The 17311-nt window shown below is 38.8% G+C and overlaps 1 non-coding gene across 1 annotated transcript; it reads right to left on the bottom strand.

The window, feature by feature from the left end:
- Nucleotides 1-11013: 11013 nt before the first annotated feature.
- Nucleotides 11014-11121, bottom strand: LOC112788619 (small nucleolar RNA R71). The gene has a single exon (XR_003195977.1). It is a non-coding gene; the product is annotated as a small nucleolar RNA R71 (small nucleolar RNA).
- Nucleotides 11122-17311: the final 6190 nt, after the last annotated feature.

Here is a 17311-nt window from a genome sequence, read left to right as displayed (position 1 = left end):
GGAGAAGAGGAATCAGAAGAAGAATTCCAAGATATGGAGGAACATTTAACCAATCCACCAGGTGGAGCAGACAACAACAATAACAATCCACCCCAGAGGAGAGTTTTAGCTTCCTATACTTTTGCAAATCCTAGACATTGTGGAAGTAGCATCTTAACTCCAAATGTCAATGCAAACAATTTTGAACTAAAGCCACAACTCATCACTTTGGTTCAAAACAATTGCTCTTTTGGTGGAGGACCACTTGAAGATCCGAACCAACACCTATCCACCTTCTTGAGGATTTGTAACACTGTTAAAACTAATGGTGTGCCTCCTGACAGCTACAAGCTATTGCTATTCCCATTTTCTCTCAGAGACAAGGCCACTCAATGGTTGGAATCCTTTCCAAGAGACAGCATCAACAATTGGGATGATCTGGTAACCAAGTTCCTTGCCAAATTTTACCCACCTCAAAGGATCATAAGGTTGAAGACTGAGGTACAAACATTTACACAAATGGAGGCTGAACCCATCCATGAGGCATGGGAGAGATACAAGGCTCTAATCAGGAAGTGTCCTCCTGAAATGTTCACTGAGTGGGATAAGCTGCAGAATTTTTATGAGGGCTTAACATTGAAATCTCAAGAAGCTTTGGATCATTCAGCTGGAGGTTCCTTGCAACTCATGAAAACTGCAGAGGAAGCTCAAAATCTCATTGATATGGTGGCTAACAACCAATATTTCTTTGCTCATCAAAGAAACCGCCAACCATCACAAAGAAGAGGAGTAATGGAGCTAGAAGGAGTGGACTCAATCTTGGCTCAAAACAAGATGATGCAGCAGCAAATTCAACAACAATTTGAACAAATGGCCAAGAGGATTGATAGTCTCCAAGTTGCAGCAGTTAACACTAGCCAACCATTAACTACATGGGGACAAAATGAAGAAACTCAAGAAGAACAACAACAAGAGCAAGTACAGTATATGCACAACCAAGGACCAAATGAAGTGTATGGTGATACATACAATCCATCCTGGAAGAACCATCCAAACCTCAGATGGGGAGATAATCATACCCAAAACCAACAACCATGGCAGAGGAACTCAAACCAAAACAACCCAAGAAGCAACCAAAACCACAACCAGCAGCAGACTAACCAAAACCCCTACAGAAAACCTCAAAACAACTACCCCAACCCCAACCAGTACCAATCTAATAACCAACCCACCAACCAAAATGCCTACCATCCACCACCCACATCTCATAACCCACCTCAAGTATCACCTGAAGCCCAAAGAATCACTAACTTGGAGGCCGTGATAGACAAAATGTTGAAACACCAGGAAATGACAACCAAGAATCATGAAGCCTCCCTGAAGAGCCTAGAGAGGCAGATGGGGCAAATCTCCAAACAGATTTCTGTTGAGAGACCCTCAAGCTCTCTGCCGAGTGACACGATTCCAAATTCGAAGGAAGAATGCAAGGCGATACAATTAAGGAGTGGGAGAACATTGATGAGCAATAATGACACTATAAAGAAGCAAGCAGAGAGCAGCAAAAGTGCAATAGAAGATGAAGAGCAAACAAAGGCAGATGAAGCCAAGGATCAAGTTGTGATGCCAAGCAAGAGAATTGAGAAACTCAAAGAGAGAGACAACCAGCCACACGGTTCAACAGAAGTGACTCAGGGACAGCAGCAAATAGGAAAAAGCATCACACCTCCACTGCCATATCCCCAGAGGTTCAACAAAGAAACCAGGGACCAGCATTTTCATAAGTTCCTTGAAACTTTCAAAAAGCTGGAAATCAATATTCCTTTTGCTGAAGCACTTGAGCAAATGCCTCTGTATGCCAAATTTTTGAAGGAGCTTATCAACAAGAAAAGAAGTTGGGATGAGAAGGAAACCATACTGCTCACTGAGGAATGCAGGGCTTTGATTCAAAAAGGGTTTCCCCCTAAGCTTGAAGATCCAGGGAGCTTTTTGCTACCTTGCACCATTGGGGAATTAACCATCACTAAAGCAATGTGCGATCTAGGAGCAAGTATCAACTTAATACCATCCTCCTTGGTAAAAAAGCTGCATATAGAGGAAGTTAAACCAGTACAGATATCTCTAGAGCTAGTAGATAAGTCAACAGTATACCCCAGGGGTATGATTGAAAATCTTCTGGTCAAAGTGGACAATTTCATATACCCTGCAGATTTTGTGGTTCTAGATTCAGAAGGGGATGATGGTGACTCTATTATTCTGGGAAGGCCATTCTTGGCCACTGCTAGAGCTATCATAGACATAGAGGAAGGAGAATTAACTCTTAGAATGCATGATAAGAGTGTCACTCTGAAGGTGTTACCAGAAGCACAGTTTGGTAATGAGAAGAAAAACTATATGGAACTTGACAAGGAAGAATCACAGTTAAAGGAAGAAAGCAACAAGGCGATTCACAACAACACCCCAAGGCAAAAGATTGTGAAAACTGATGAAGAAGTCCAAGAGAATATTGGAGTATTAGCCACTGAAAGGATGAAAGATCCCCAAGGTAAGCCTACGGCCAGAAAAGAAAGGTCAACGAAAGAAAGGATGAAACGCAGAAACAAAACAAAAAGGGGTTGGAAAAACAGGAAGATTCCAACAGAGGGGCTTTCCAAAGGTGACAAAGTGCAACTGACATATCAACAGCTGGGAGCAAGCCAACAGACTGATGACTATTACACTGTCAGCAACATACTCTCATTAGAGCACGCTGAAATTGAACACCAGAGAACAAAGAGGAGGATCACAGTCAGGGGAGACAAGCTGAGGCACTACAATCCTCAACCACCATAAAAGAAAACCCCAGTGTCAAGCTAGTGACAATAAAAGAGCGCTTGTTGGGAGGCAACCCAACCTGAGGTAGTTTTCTTTTCATAGCTTTTTCAATAAAAATGTTGAATAATTGATATGTATTGCAAGGAGCTAAGTTTGGTGTTGCACACCAAAACAATTTAAGGGAGAATGAAGGATTCTAAGTTTGGTGTTCCACCAAAATCTCATTTAAAAGCATACTCTCACCTCTTGCATAATGATAGCTCCAAGCAATCAGACAAATTATTCAACCAGTTAATTGCTTCTTAGTTTGGTTCCATAACCTTTAGCAAGGCCAAAAGAATTTATAATGTACAACCTGTTGCATTAGAGACAGTGGCAATGAATTAAGTTTGGTGTTCTCACACCAAATTGAATCCAAAAAGCCACACTTAATTCATGCATACTAACCAGTCACCTAAGGGCTTGAGAAGCAAGCAACTTTTGAGAATTGTGCAGGGAATGAACCACCATTTGAAGATATTATGCATCATGACTCAAAAGGGGCACAACAGAAGGAAGAACAAAAGAACTACAAACCAATAGGTTGTATTTATACTTAACTTCTGCTGTTGAGAAATGCTTTGATTTATGTCTTGCTAAAGTGTTCATCTAGTTCAAGTAGATTCAATTTTCTTTTGCAATAAGTAAGCTAGTCCAAGTGTGTGCTTGTACGTTTACTTTCACTTAACTAACTGCATGCTTTGTCCCCTGCATCTTTAATTCAATAAAAAGAAATGTTTGAATGTGAAGTAAGATAGTTCTCTGTTAGATAGAAGTACAATAAAAGTAAGTGGTGGTGGTGTGTGTGTGATTGTATAATAGCTCACCTTTAATGAATAAGAACACTAGGATGTCTCCTCTTAAGTAGAAAGTAGCTACTGTCTATGAATCTCAATCGAATAAAAATCCTTGGTTAGAAAGAAAAACAAAAAGAAAGAAAAAAGGGGAGAAAAAGAAATAGCCAAAAAGTGGCAGAACAAAAGAAAAACAAAAAGAAACAAAACTGGACACCAATAGCTTGAACCTTAGAATATATGCCTGTGGTGTCTTTGTATTAGGTTCTTCTTAGATTATTAAGCTCTTTGGAGTGCATCAACACTTGATGACTTGGGTTAACTAACCCGGGATCATCAGCTGAAAGTCCACTATCAAGAGCAACCTAACTACAAGGCATTTAGTAACCCAAAGAGGTGCTGGGCATCAATGTTCTAAGAAGGAATGTGAGCCAAGTGTCTATAGTGAATAATGTGTCAAGTATAAAGAAAAGGAAATGAACTTGCTACACATGACACTCAAATAAAGCTTATGAACAAGATAATAGCCAAGGATAAAGGAATAATGAGAGGTCATAGCAGTATGTTACTTGAAGCTTGAAGGAGGCTTTCTAGGCTTAAGAGTCAATAAGAGGTGAGTGTGTACATATCCACATAAAACCCCATGAACTATCAATAACACTCTACTAGCATGAACATCCTCTCCCATTTCATTCTTTCTTCTCAATAAATCATTTCTTGCTTGGGGACAAGCAAGCTTTAAGTTTGGTGTTGTGATGACAAGTCATCTTAGTCTAGTTTCACTAGCCTTTTTCTTTTGTTTTCAATTGAATTATGCACTTTCTTGAGCCAAAAGCAAGCCAATTGGGTAGATTTTCATGTTTCCTTTGATTTAATCAACCATGTATGAATTCATGCTATTTCATGAGGTTTTATGCTATAATTGTCACATATTATGAAAGAATGAATATCTCATGATTTTGAGCATAGCTTTGATGTGTTTGGTTGATTAATGATAGGTGAAGAAAGCTTGGAGAAAGGTTGATGCAAGAAGGAATGGCTAGGAGGAAGAGAGAACAAAAAGTTTGAGCAAAAGTTTGCCTCAAACTTTAGCTCAAACTTTTGGATTAATTGAAAATGAACCAGGAAGCAAAAAGCTGGACCAAAAGTTAGCCTCAAACTTTTTGGCTAACTTTTGGGCAAAAGCTGGAGCAAAAGTTAGTCCCTAACTTTTTGGCTAACTTTTGGCATGAAAAACACTCCCTGGATGAGCAAAAGTTTGTGCCAACGTTAGCCCCTAACTTTTTGGCTAACGTTGGCACATGAAAAACACTCCCTGGGCTAGCAAAAGTTTGCGCCAACGTTAGCCCCTAACTTTTTGGCTAACGTTGGCGCCATGAATAAGCAAGGGGAGGCCAACGTTGGAGCAAAAGTTAGACCCCTAACTTTTGCCCCAAAGTTGGTATCAGCAAGGAAGGGTGCTGATGTGAAAAGTTGGAGCAAAAGTTAGACCCTAACTTTTACTCCAACTTTTACTCAAGCTTTCATGATTCCAACCCGGTTCAATTCGGTTCTTCTCCAAACTCCAAGAGCAATCAACCAAGGCCTCTATCAACCCAATTCCATCAAGAGCAAAGGCCCAATTGAAGGCTTGAAGACCATTTGAAGAACGTGTATAAATAGCATAGGATTTAAGTTTTTCAGGGAGCTTCCCTTTTAGTTTTTCAGAATAGCTTTCTTTTCGGTTTGCTTAGAGCTCACTTTTATTTTTCTTAGCATTGTTGTTTTAATTCAAGAGAATTTGGGAGGAGAATTGATCTCTCTTCTTCCTTGTTCTTGCCCAGCACTCTTTACTTTTCTTGTCTTGGATTTTGGGTGGAGAATTGAAGAAATTCTGTTTCAATCTCACCTTGGGATCTTGTTTAATTTTCTGCTTAATTGAATTTCAGTTTCGGTTACTGGCTTCTTCATTTACTTTCTTTCCAATTTACAATTTCCTTTGCAATTGTTCTTGTTGGATCTAGGAAGGCATTGAGATCTAGACTTGGTTTTCTAGTCTCTTGGGTCCTGAGATCTGAATTCCAATTTTACATACTCTGTTTACTGCTTTCCATGCTCATTTACTTTTCTGTTTTAGATCCGATTCAATCCAAGTCATCCTTTACTTTTCCATTTGTTGCAATTTTACTTTTCCTTGTTTAATTTCTGCAAATCCAATTCCCAATTCCCTTTACAATTCAAGCCATTTACATTTCTTGCACTTTAAGATTCTGCAATTTACATTTCTTGCGTTCTAAGTTTCTGCCATTTAATTTCTTGCTCTTTAAGATTCAGCACTTTAAATTCCAGTTCTCTTTAAATTCATGCAATTCACCCATTTCCTTTACTTTCTATGCAATTTAAATTCTGCAAATCACAAATCTCTCAACCAAATCTTGATTCGCTTGACTAAATCAACCACTAAACTAAAATTGCTCAATCCTTCAATCCCTGTGGGATCGACCTCACTCTCGTGAGTTATTATTACTTGATGCGACCCGATGCACTTGCCGGTTAAGTTTGGGTGTTTTGGAGAAATTCGTTTTTCCACAGAAATACCCATCAGTAGGCATATTATACATTTAGGCAAACTGCAAGTAATCAAAGCAAATAAGCACATAAGAGATGCATATGATGAATGCTTGTCCTATTGGCTCGTGATATCACTTGTCGCTCCATGAATGCCCACCCGACACATCTTTTCGGATGTCGCCTTTCTGCTATGTCCGAGGATATAACGCCTGGCACGCTTTTGTATCGTTCCGAGGATATAGTGCCTGGGACACTCTTGCGGCAGAAAAGGAAAACAATAACAACATATGTTTCATCATAAATTGTTCCAGGGATATAGTGCCCAGCACACTATCATTTCAAGGATATAGTGTCTGGCACACTTTCCACATCCAACAAGTCCATCAACCCCAAATCATCATTAGTCATCACCATTTTCTCATCTCAATCCACTTTCAATTCTCAAGACTCAACATTCCAAGGATATATTTCCTGGCACACTCTCCTTCATTATCCATCAAGCTCATCATAACCATCATAAGTTCTTAATTTTGCAAGTTATCATCACCCCCAAGCTTTTTTAAACCATCACCAATATAGTACTCCACCTAGTCACTCACAACTTCGGAAAACCTAAGTCTCCATCATCTAAACTCATACAAAAAATTACCAATTTAGTTTACTAACTCATCTCTATTAGTCTTAAGGCCTAATTACTAGTTAGTAATTGATGAGCGGATAATTTATACGCTTTTGGCATTGTTTTTAGTATGTTTTTAGTAGAATCTAGTTACTTTTAGGGATGTTTTCATTAGTTTTTATGTTAAATTCACATTTCTGGACTTTACTATGAGTTTGTGTGTTTTTCTGTGATTTTAGATATTTTCTGGCTGAAATTGAGGGACTTGAGCAAAAATCAGATTCAGAGATTGAAGAAGGACTGCTGATGCTGTTGGATTCTGACCTCCCTGCACTCAAAGTGGATTTTCTGGAGCTACAAAACTCAAAATGGCGCGCTTCCAATTGCGTTGGAAAGTAGACATCCAGGGCTTTCCAGCAATATATAATAGTTCATACTTTGGCCGAGTTTAGACGACGTAAAAGGGCGTTGAACACCAGTTCTACGCTGCTGTCTGGAGTTAAACGCCAGAAACACGTCACAAGCCAGAGTTGAACGCCAGAAATACGTTACAAACTGGCGTTCAAATCCAAGATTTACCTCTACACGTGTAACATTCAAGCTCAGCCCAAGCACACACCAAGTGGGCCCCGGAAGTGGATTTATGCATCAATTACTTACTTCTGTAAACCCTAGTAATTAGTTTAGTATAAATAGGACTTTTTACTATTGTATTAGACATATTTGATCAGTTTTATGCTATCTTAGACTTTCATGGGGGCTGGCCAATCGGCCATGCCTGAACCATTATCACTTATGTATTTTCATACGGTAGAGTTTCTGCACTCCATAGATTAAGGTCTGGAGCTCTGCTGTTCCTCAAAGATTAATGCAAAGTACTACTGTTTTTCTATTCAATTCAACTTATTCCGCTTCTAAGATATTCATTCACACTTCAACCTGAATGTGATGAACGTGACAATTATCATCATTTCCTATGAACGCGTGCCTGACAACCACTTCCGTTCTACCTTAGATTGAATGAGTATCTCTTGGATCTCTTAATCAGAATCTTCGTGGTATAAGCTAGATTAATGGCGGCATTCATGAGAGTCTGGAAAGTCTAAACCTTGTCTGTGGTATTCCGAGTAGGACTCTGGGATTGAATGACTGTGACGAACTTCAAACTCGCGAGTGCTGGGCATAGTGACAGACGCAAAAGGAGGGTGAATCCTATTCCAGTATGATCGAGAACCTCAGATGATTAGCCGTTCTGTGACAGAGCATTTGGACCATTTTCACAAGAGGATGGGATACAGCCATTGACAAGGGTGATGCCTCCAGACGATTAGCCATGCAGTGACAGCGCATCGGACTATTTTTCAGAGAGGATAAAAAGTAGCCATTGACAACGGTGATGTCCTTACACAAAGCCAGCCATGGAAAGGAGTAAGATTGATTGGATGAAGATAGCAGGAAAGCAGAGGTTCAGAGGAACGAATGCATCTCTATACGCTTATCTTAAATTCTAACCACTGAATTACATAAGTATTTCTATCCTTATTTTCTATTTATTATTAATATTCGAAAACTCCATAACTATTTGATATCCGCTTGACTGAGATTTACAAGGTGACCATAGCTTGCTTCAAGCCGACAATCTCCGTGGGATCGACCCTTACTCACGTAAGGTTTATTACTTGGACGACCCAGTGCACTTGCTGGTTAGTTGTATCAAAGTTGTGAATGAAAAATGATTTATTAAGACGTGCGTACAGAGTTTCTGGCACCGTTGCCTGAGATCACAATTTCGTGCACCAAGTTTTTGGCGCCATTGCCGGGGATTGTTCGAGTTTGAACAACTGACGGTTCATCTTGTTGCTCAGATTAGGTAATTTTCTTTTTGTTTTATTTTCAAAAATTTTTCAAAAACCTTTCAAAAATTTCTCATCTATTTTCGAAAAAAAATATAAATAAATCTTTTCAAAAATATATTTTTCTTCAGAATTTTTAAGAATGAATTCTAGAGTTTCATGAAGCATGTTGAAGCCTGGCTGGCTGTAAAGCCATGTCTAATTCTTTTGGATAGGGGCTTCCAACCATCAACATAGAGGCAAGTTAATTAGAATGTCAGCCGTGGCATGTCTGAGTTACATACTAAAGCTTGGCTGGCTATTAAGCCATGCCTAATCCTCGGATTGGAGCTTTAGACTAAGAATACAAGATTCCTGGAATTCATATTAAAAAAATTTTGAAATCCTTATTTTCTTTTTCCTATATGTTTTTTCGAAAAAAAAAATATACAAAAATCCAAAAAAATAAAAAAATCATAAAAATAAAAAATATTTCATGTTTCTTGTTTGAGTCTTGAGTCAAGTTGAAAGTTTGGTGTCAATTTCATATTCATCTTGCATTTTTCGAAAAATTCATGCATTCATAGTGTTCTTCATGATCTTCAAGTTGTTCTTGGTAAGTCTTCTTGTTTAATCTTGATGTTTTCATGTTTTGTGTCTTTTCTTGTTTTTCATATGCATTCTTGCATTCATAGTGTCTATACATGAAAAATTTTTAAGTTTGGTGTCTTGCATGTTTTCTTTGCATTAAAAATTTTTCAAAAATAAGTTCTTGATGTTCATCTTGACATTCAAAATGTTCTTGGTGTTCATCTTGACATTCATAGCATTCTTGCATGCATTCATTGTTTTGATCCAAAATTTTCATACATTGAGTCTTTTTCATGTTTTTCCCATTCATCATTAAAAATTCAAAAATAAAAAAAATATCTTAACCTTTTTCACTCATAAATTTCGAAAATTTGAGTTGACTTTTTCAAAACTTTTTAAAATCTAGTTGTTTTTATGAGTCAAATCAAATTTTCAATTTAAAAATCTTATCTTTTTCAAAATCTTTTTCAAAAATCAAATCTTTTTCATTTTTCTTATTTATTTTCGAAAATTTTAAAAATATTTTTCAAAAATTTTTTTCTTATCTTTATCTCCTAATTTTCGAAAATAACATCATCAATTAATGTTTTGATTCAAAAATTTCAAGTTTGTTACTTGCTTGTTAAGAAAGATTCAAACTTTGAGTTCTAGAATCATATCTTGTGATTTCTTGTGAATCAAGTCATTAATTGTGATTTTAAAAATCAAATCTTTTTCAAAACTAATTTCAATCATATCTTTTCAAAAATATCTCTTTATCTTATCTTTTTCAAAATTTGATTTTAAAATATCCTTTCTAACTTCTTATCTTCTTATCTTTTCAAAATTGATTTTCAAATTTGTTTCAACTAACTAACTAGCTTTTTGTTTGTTTCTTATCTTTTTCAAAACTACCTAACTAACTCACTCTCTCTCTAATTTTCGAAAATATCTTCCCTCTTTTTCAAAATTTCTTTTTAATTAACTAATTATTTTAATTTTTGATTTTAATTCTCAAAAATTACTAACCTTTTTCAAAAACTATTTTCGAAAATCACTAACTCTTTTTCAAAAATTATTTTCAAAAATTCTCTCTCTCTCTTATCTCCTTCTATTTATTTATTCATCTACTAACACTTCATCTCACCCAAATTCGAACCCCCTCTTCCATCTGTGTTCGAATTTTTTTTCCTTCTTCTTTTCTTCTTCTACTCACACAGGGGAACCTCTATACCTATGGTAAAAAGGATCCCTATTATTATTTTTCTGTTTCCTTCTCCTTCATATGAGCAGGAGCAAGGACAAGAACATTCTTGTTGAAGCAGATCCAGAACCTGAAAGGACTCTGAAGAGGAAACTAAGAGAAGCTAAATTACAACAATCCAGCAAGCACCTTTCAGAAATTTTCGAACAAGAAGAAGAGATGGCAGCCGAAAATAATAATAATGCAAGGAGGATGCTTGGTGACTTTACTGCACCTAATTCCAATTTACATGGAAGAAGCATCTCCATTCCTGCCATTGGAGCAAACAACTTTGAGCTTAAACCTCAATTAGTTTCTCTGATGCAGCAGAACTGCAAGTTTCATGGACTTCCATCTGAAGATCCTTTTCAGTTCTTAACTGAATTCTTGCAGATATGTGATACTGTTAAGACTAATGGAGTAGATCCTAAAGTCTACAGGCTCATGCTTTTCCCTTTTGCTGTAGGAGACAGAGTTAGAGTATGGTTGGACTCTCAACCTAAGGATAGCCTGAACTCTTGGGATAAGCTGGTCAAGGCTTTCTTAGCCAAGTTCTTTCCTCCTCAAAAGCTGAGTAAGCTTAGAGTGGATGTTCAGACCTTCAGACAGAAAGAAGGTGAATCCCTCTATGAAGCTTGGGAGAGATACAAAGGACTGACCAAAAAGTGTCCTTCTGACATGCTTTCAGAATGGACCATCCTGGATATATTCTATGATGGTCTGTCTAAATTAGCTAAGATGTCATTGGATACTTCTGCAGGTGGATCCATTCACCTAAAGAAAACGCCTGCAGAAGCTCAAGAACTCATTGACATGGTTGCTAATAACCAGTTCATGTACACTTCTGAGAGGAATCCTGTGAGCAATGGGATGCCTCAGAAGAAGGGAGTTCTTGAAATTGATACTTTGAATGCCATATTGGCTCAGAATAAAATATTGACTCAGCAAGTCAATATGATTTCTCAGAGTCTGAATGGAATGCAAGCTGCATCCAACAGTATTCAAGAGGCATCTTCTGAAGAAGAAGCTTATGATCCTGAAAACCCTGCAATAGCAGAGGTGAATTACATGGGTGAACCTTATGGAAACACCTATAACCCCTCATGGAGAAATCACCTAAATCTCTCATGGAAGGATCAACAAAAGCCTCAACAAGGCTTTAATAATGGTGGAAGAAATAGGTTTAACAATAGTAAACATTTTCCATCATCCACTCAGCAACAGACAGAGAACTCTGAACAAATTACCTCTAATTTAGCAAACTTAGTCTCTGATCTATCTAAGGCCACTGTAAGTTTCATGAATGAAACAAGGTCCTCCATTAGAAATTTGGAGGCACAAGTGGGCCAGCTGAGTAAAAGGATCACTGAAATCCCTCCTAGTACTCTTCCAAGCAATACAGAAGAAAATCCAAAAGGAGAGTGCAAGGCCATTGACATAGTCAACATGGCCGAACCTAGAGAGGAAGGGGAGGACGTAAATCCCAGTGAGGAAGACCTCCTGGGACGTCCAGTGATCAATAAGGAGTTTCCTTTTGAGGAACCAAAGGAATCTGAGACTCATCTAGAGACCATAGAGATTCCATTAAACCTCCTTATGCCCTTCATGAGCTCTGATGAGTATTCCTCTTCTGAAGAAAATGAGGATGTTACTGAAGAGCAAGTTGCCAAGTACCTTGGTGCAATCATGAAACTGAATGCCAAATTATTTGGTATTGAGACTTGGGAGGATGAACCTCCCTTGTTCACCAATGAACTAAGTGATCTGGATCAACTGACATTGCCTCAGAAGAAACAGGATCCTGGAAAGTTCGTAATACCTTGTACCATAGGCAACATGATCTTTGAAAAGGCTCTGTGTGACCTTGGTTCAGGGATAAACCTCATGCCCCTCTCTGTAATAGAGAAACTGGGAATCTTTGGGGTGCAAGCTACTAAAATCTCATTAGAGATGGCAGACAATTCAAGAAAACAGGCTTATGGACAAGTAGAGGACGTGCTAGTAAAGGTTGAAGACCTTTACATCCCTGCTGATTTCATAATCCTTGATACTGGGAAAGATGAGGATGAATCCATCATCCTTGGAAGACCTTTCCTAGCCACAGCAAGAGCTGTGATTGATGTTGACAGAGGTGAATTAGTCCTTCAATTGAATGAGGACTCCCTTGTGTTTACAACTCAAGGTTACCCTTCTGTAAACATGGAAAAGAGGCACAGTAAGCTTCTCTCAAAATAGAGTCAACCAGAGCCCCCACAGTCAAACTCTAAGTTTGGTGTTGGGAGGCCACAACCAAACTCTAAGTTTGGTGTTGAACTCCCATATCCAAACTCTAAGTTTGGTGTTGGAAAGTCTCAACAATGCTCTGAACATCTGTGAGGCTCCATGAGAGCCCACTGTCAAGCTATTGACATTAAAGAAGCGCTTGTTGGGAGGCAACCCAATTTTTATTTATCTAATTTTATTTTTCTTGTTCTTTCATGTTTTATTAGGTTCATGATCATGTGGAGTCACAAAATAAATATAAAAATTGAAAACGGAATCGAAAACAGCAGAAGAAAAATCACACCCTGGAGGAAGACCTTACTGGCGTTCAACGCCAGAACAGAGCATGGTTATGGCGCTGAACGCCCAAAATGGGCAGCATCTAGGCGTTTGAACGCCAGAATTGCACCCTGGAGAAGAGCTGGCGCTGAACGCCCAGAACAAGCATGGTTCTGGCGTTCAACGCCAGAAATAGGCAACAAATGGGCGTTCAACGCCCAGAACAAGCACCAATCTGGCGCTGAATGCCCAGAGTTGTGTACAAGGGCATTTTGCATGCCTAATTTGGTGCAAGGTTGTAAATCCTTGAACACCTCAGGATCTGTGGACCCCACAGGATCACCTCAGGATCTGTGGACCCCACAGGATCCCCACCTACCTCCACTCACTTCTTTTCACCCCTCTTTCACACAATCCCATAAACACTCTTCCCCAAAACTCTTCACCAATCACCTCAATCTCTCTTCACGATCACCACTTCACCACTCACATCCATCCACTCTTCCCCATAAACCTACCTCATAAACCCCACCTACCTTCAAAATTCAAAATCAATTTCCCACCCAAAACCCACCCTTATGGCCGAACCTTACCCCCTCCCTTCCCTATATAAAGCCCTCCATTCTTCTTAATTTTCACATAACACAACCCTCTCTTCCCCTTCTTGGCCGAATATACCCCTCCCCCCTCTCCTCCATATTTTCTTCTTCTTCTTCATCTATTCTTTCTTCTCTTGCTCAAGGGCGAGCAATATTCTAAGTTTGGTGTGGTAAAAACATAAGCTTTTTGTTTTTCCATTACCATTGATGGCACCCAAGACCAGAGAATCCTCTAGAAAAGGGAAAGAGAAGACAAAAGCTTCCACCTCCGAGTCATGGGAGATGGAAATATTCATCTCCAAAGCTCATCAAGACCACTTCTATGATGTTGTAGTCAAGAAGAAGGTGATCCCCGAGGTCCCTTTCACGCTCAAGAAGAATGAGTATCCGGAGATCCGACATGAAATCCAAAGAAGAGGTTGGGAAGTTCTAACAAACCCCATCCAACAAGTCGGCATCCTAATGGTTCAAGAGTTCTATGCCAATGCATGGATCACTAGGAACCATGATCAAAGTAAGAACCCAAACCCAAAGAATTATATTACAATGGTTCGGGGGAAATACTTAGATTTTAGTCCGGAAAATGTGAGGTTGGCGTTTAACTTGCCTATTATGCAAGGAGATGCACGCCCCTACACTAGAAGGGTCAACTTTAATCAAAGGTTGGACCAAGTCCTCATGGACATATGTGTGGAAGGAGCTCAATGGAAGATTGACTCCAAAGGCAAGCCGGTTCAATTAAGAAGACTGGAGCTCAAGCCTGTGGCTAGAGGATGGTTGGAGTTCATCCAACGCTCCATCATCCCCACTAGCAACCGATCTGAAGTTATTGTGGATCGGGCCATCATGATTTATAGCATCATGATTGGAGAGGAAGTAGAATTTCATGAAGTCATCTCCCTTGAATTCTACAAAATAGCCGAAAAGCCCTCTCCTGGGGCAAGGCTAGCTTTTCCTCATCTTATTTGCCATCTATGTTACTCAGCTGGAGCTTTCATAGAAGGAGACATTCCCATTGAGGAAGAGAAGCCCATCACTAAGAAAAGGATGGAGCAAGCAAGAGAGCCCATTCATGGATCTCAAGAGATGCATGAAGCTCATCACCATGAGATCCCGGAGATGCCTCAAATGCATTTTCCTCCACAAAACTATTGGGAGCAAATCAACACCTCCCTAGGAGAATTAAGTTCCAACATGGGACAATTAAGGATGGAACATCAAGAGCACTCCATCATCCTTCATTAAATAAGAGAAAGATCAAAAAGCAATGAGGAAGGAGCAACAAAGACAAGGAAGAGACATAGAAGAGTTCAAGGACATCATTGGTTCCTCAAGAAGAAAATGCCACCATCACTAAGGTGGACTCATTCCTTGTTCTTATTTTTTATTTTTTGTTTTCTTAATGTTAAGTGCTTATCCATGTTTGTGTCTTATTACATGATCATTAGTAGTTAGTAACTATATCTTAAAGTTATGAATGTCCTATGAACCCATCACCTCTCTTAAATGAAAAATATTTTAATTCAAAAGAACAAGAAGTACATGAGTTTCGAATTTATCCTTGAACTTAGTTTAATTATATTGATGTGGTGACAATGCTTCTTGTTTTCTGAATGAATGCCTGAACAGTGCATATGTCTTTTGAAGTTGTTGTTTTAGAATGTTAAATATGTTGGCTCTTAAAAGAATGATGACAAGGAGACATGTTATTTGATAATCTGAAAAATCATAAAAATGACTCTTGAAGCAAGAAAAAGTAGCAAAGAACAAAGCTTGCAGAAAAAAAAATAAGCGAAAAAAAAAATAAATAAAAAGAAAAAACAAGCAGAAAAAACCAAAAGCTCTTAAAACCAAGAGGCAAGAGCAAAAAGCCAATAACCCTTAAAACCAAAAGGCAAAGGTAAATAAAAAGGATCCCAAGGCTTTGAGCATCAGTGGATAGGAGGGCCTAAAGGAATAAAATCCTGGCCTAAGCAGCTAAACCAAGCTGTCCCTAACCATGTGCTTGTGGCGTGAAGGTGTCAAGTGAAAACTTGAGACTGAGCGGTTAAAGTAAAGGTCCAAAGCAAAAGAAGAGTGTGCTTAAGAACCCTGGACACCTCTAATTGGGGACTTTAGCAAAGCTGAGTCACAATCTGAAAAGGTTCACCCAATTATGTGTCTGTGGCATTTATGTATCCGGTGGTAATACTGGAAAACAAAGTGCTTAGGGCCACGGCCAAGACTCATAAAATAGCTGTGTTCAAGAATCATCATACTGAACTAGGAGAATCAATAACACTATCTGAACTCTGAGTTCCTATAGATGCCAATCATTCTGAACTTCAATGGATAAAGTGAGATGCCAAAACTATTCAAGAGGCAAAAAGCTACAAGTCCCGCTCATTTAATTGGAGCTATGTTTCATTGATAGTTTGGAATTTATAGTATATTCTCTTCTTTTTATCCTATTTGATTTTCAGTTGCTTGGGGACAAGCAACAATTTAAGTTTGGTGTTGTGATGAGCGGATAATTTATACGCTTTTTGGCATTGTTTTTAGTATGTTTTTAGTAGAATCTAGTTACTTTTAGGGATGTTTTCATTAGTTTTTATGTTAAATTCACATTTCTGGACTTTACTATGAGTTTGTGTGTTTTTCTGTGATTTCAGGTATTTTCTGGCTGAAATTGAGGGACTTGAGCAAAAATCAGATTCAGAGGTTGAAGAAGGACTGCTGATGCTGTTGGATTCTGACCTCCCTGAACTCAAAGTGGATTTTCTGGAGCTACAGAACTCATAATGGCGCGCTTCCAATTGCGTTGGAAAGTAGACATACAGGGATTTCCAGCAATATATAATAGTCTATACTTTGGCCGAGTTTAGATGACGTAAAAGGGCGTTGAACGCCAGTTCTACGCTGCTGTCTGGAGTTAAACGCCAGAAACACGTCACAAGCCAGAGTTGAACGCCAGAAATACGTTACAAACTGGCATTCAACTCCAAGATTGACCTCTAAACGTGTAACATTCAAGCTCAGCCCAAGCACACACCAAGTGGGCCCCGGAAGTGGATTTATGCATCAATTACTTACTTCTGTAAACCCTAGTAACTAGTTTAGTATAAATAGGACTTTTTACTATTGTATTAGACATCTTTGATCAGTTTTATGCTATCTTAGACTTTCATGGGGGCTGGCCATTCGGCCATGCCTGAACCATTATCACTTATGTATTTTCATACGGTAGAGTTTCTGCACTCCATAGATTAAGGTGTGGAGCTCTGCTGTTCCTCAAAGATTAATGCAAAGTGCTACTGTTTTTCTATTCAATTCAACTTATTCCGCTTCTAAGATATTCATTCGCACTTCAACCTAAATGTGATGAACGTGACAATCATCATCATTCCCTATGAACGCGTGCCTGACAACCACTTCCGTTCTACCTTAGATTGAATGAGTATCTCTTGGATCTCTTAATCAGAATCTTCGTGGTATAAGCTATATTGATGGCAGCATTCATGAGAGTCTGAAAAGTCTAAACCTTGTCTGTGGTATTCCGAGTAGGACTCTGAGATTGAATGACTGTGACGAACTTCAAACTCGCGAGTGCTGGGCGTAGTGACAGACGCAAAGGAGGGTGAATCCTATTCCAGTATGATCGAGAACCTCAGATGATTAGCCGTTCTGTGACAGAGCATTTGGACCATTTTCACAAGAGGATGGGATACAGCCATTGACAAGGGTGATGCCTCCAG

This window comes from Arachis hypogaea, chromosome 20 (genome assembly GCF_003086295.3).
Source record: "Arachis hypogaea cultivar Tifrunner chromosome 20, arahy.Tifrunner.gnm2.J5K5, whole genome shotgun sequence".
NCBI classification, from domain to species: domain Eukaryota; kingdom Viridiplantae; phylum Streptophyta; class Magnoliopsida; order Fabales; family Fabaceae; genus Arachis; species Arachis hypogaea.
This window is presented reverse-complemented; position numbering and strand designations above follow the sequence as displayed.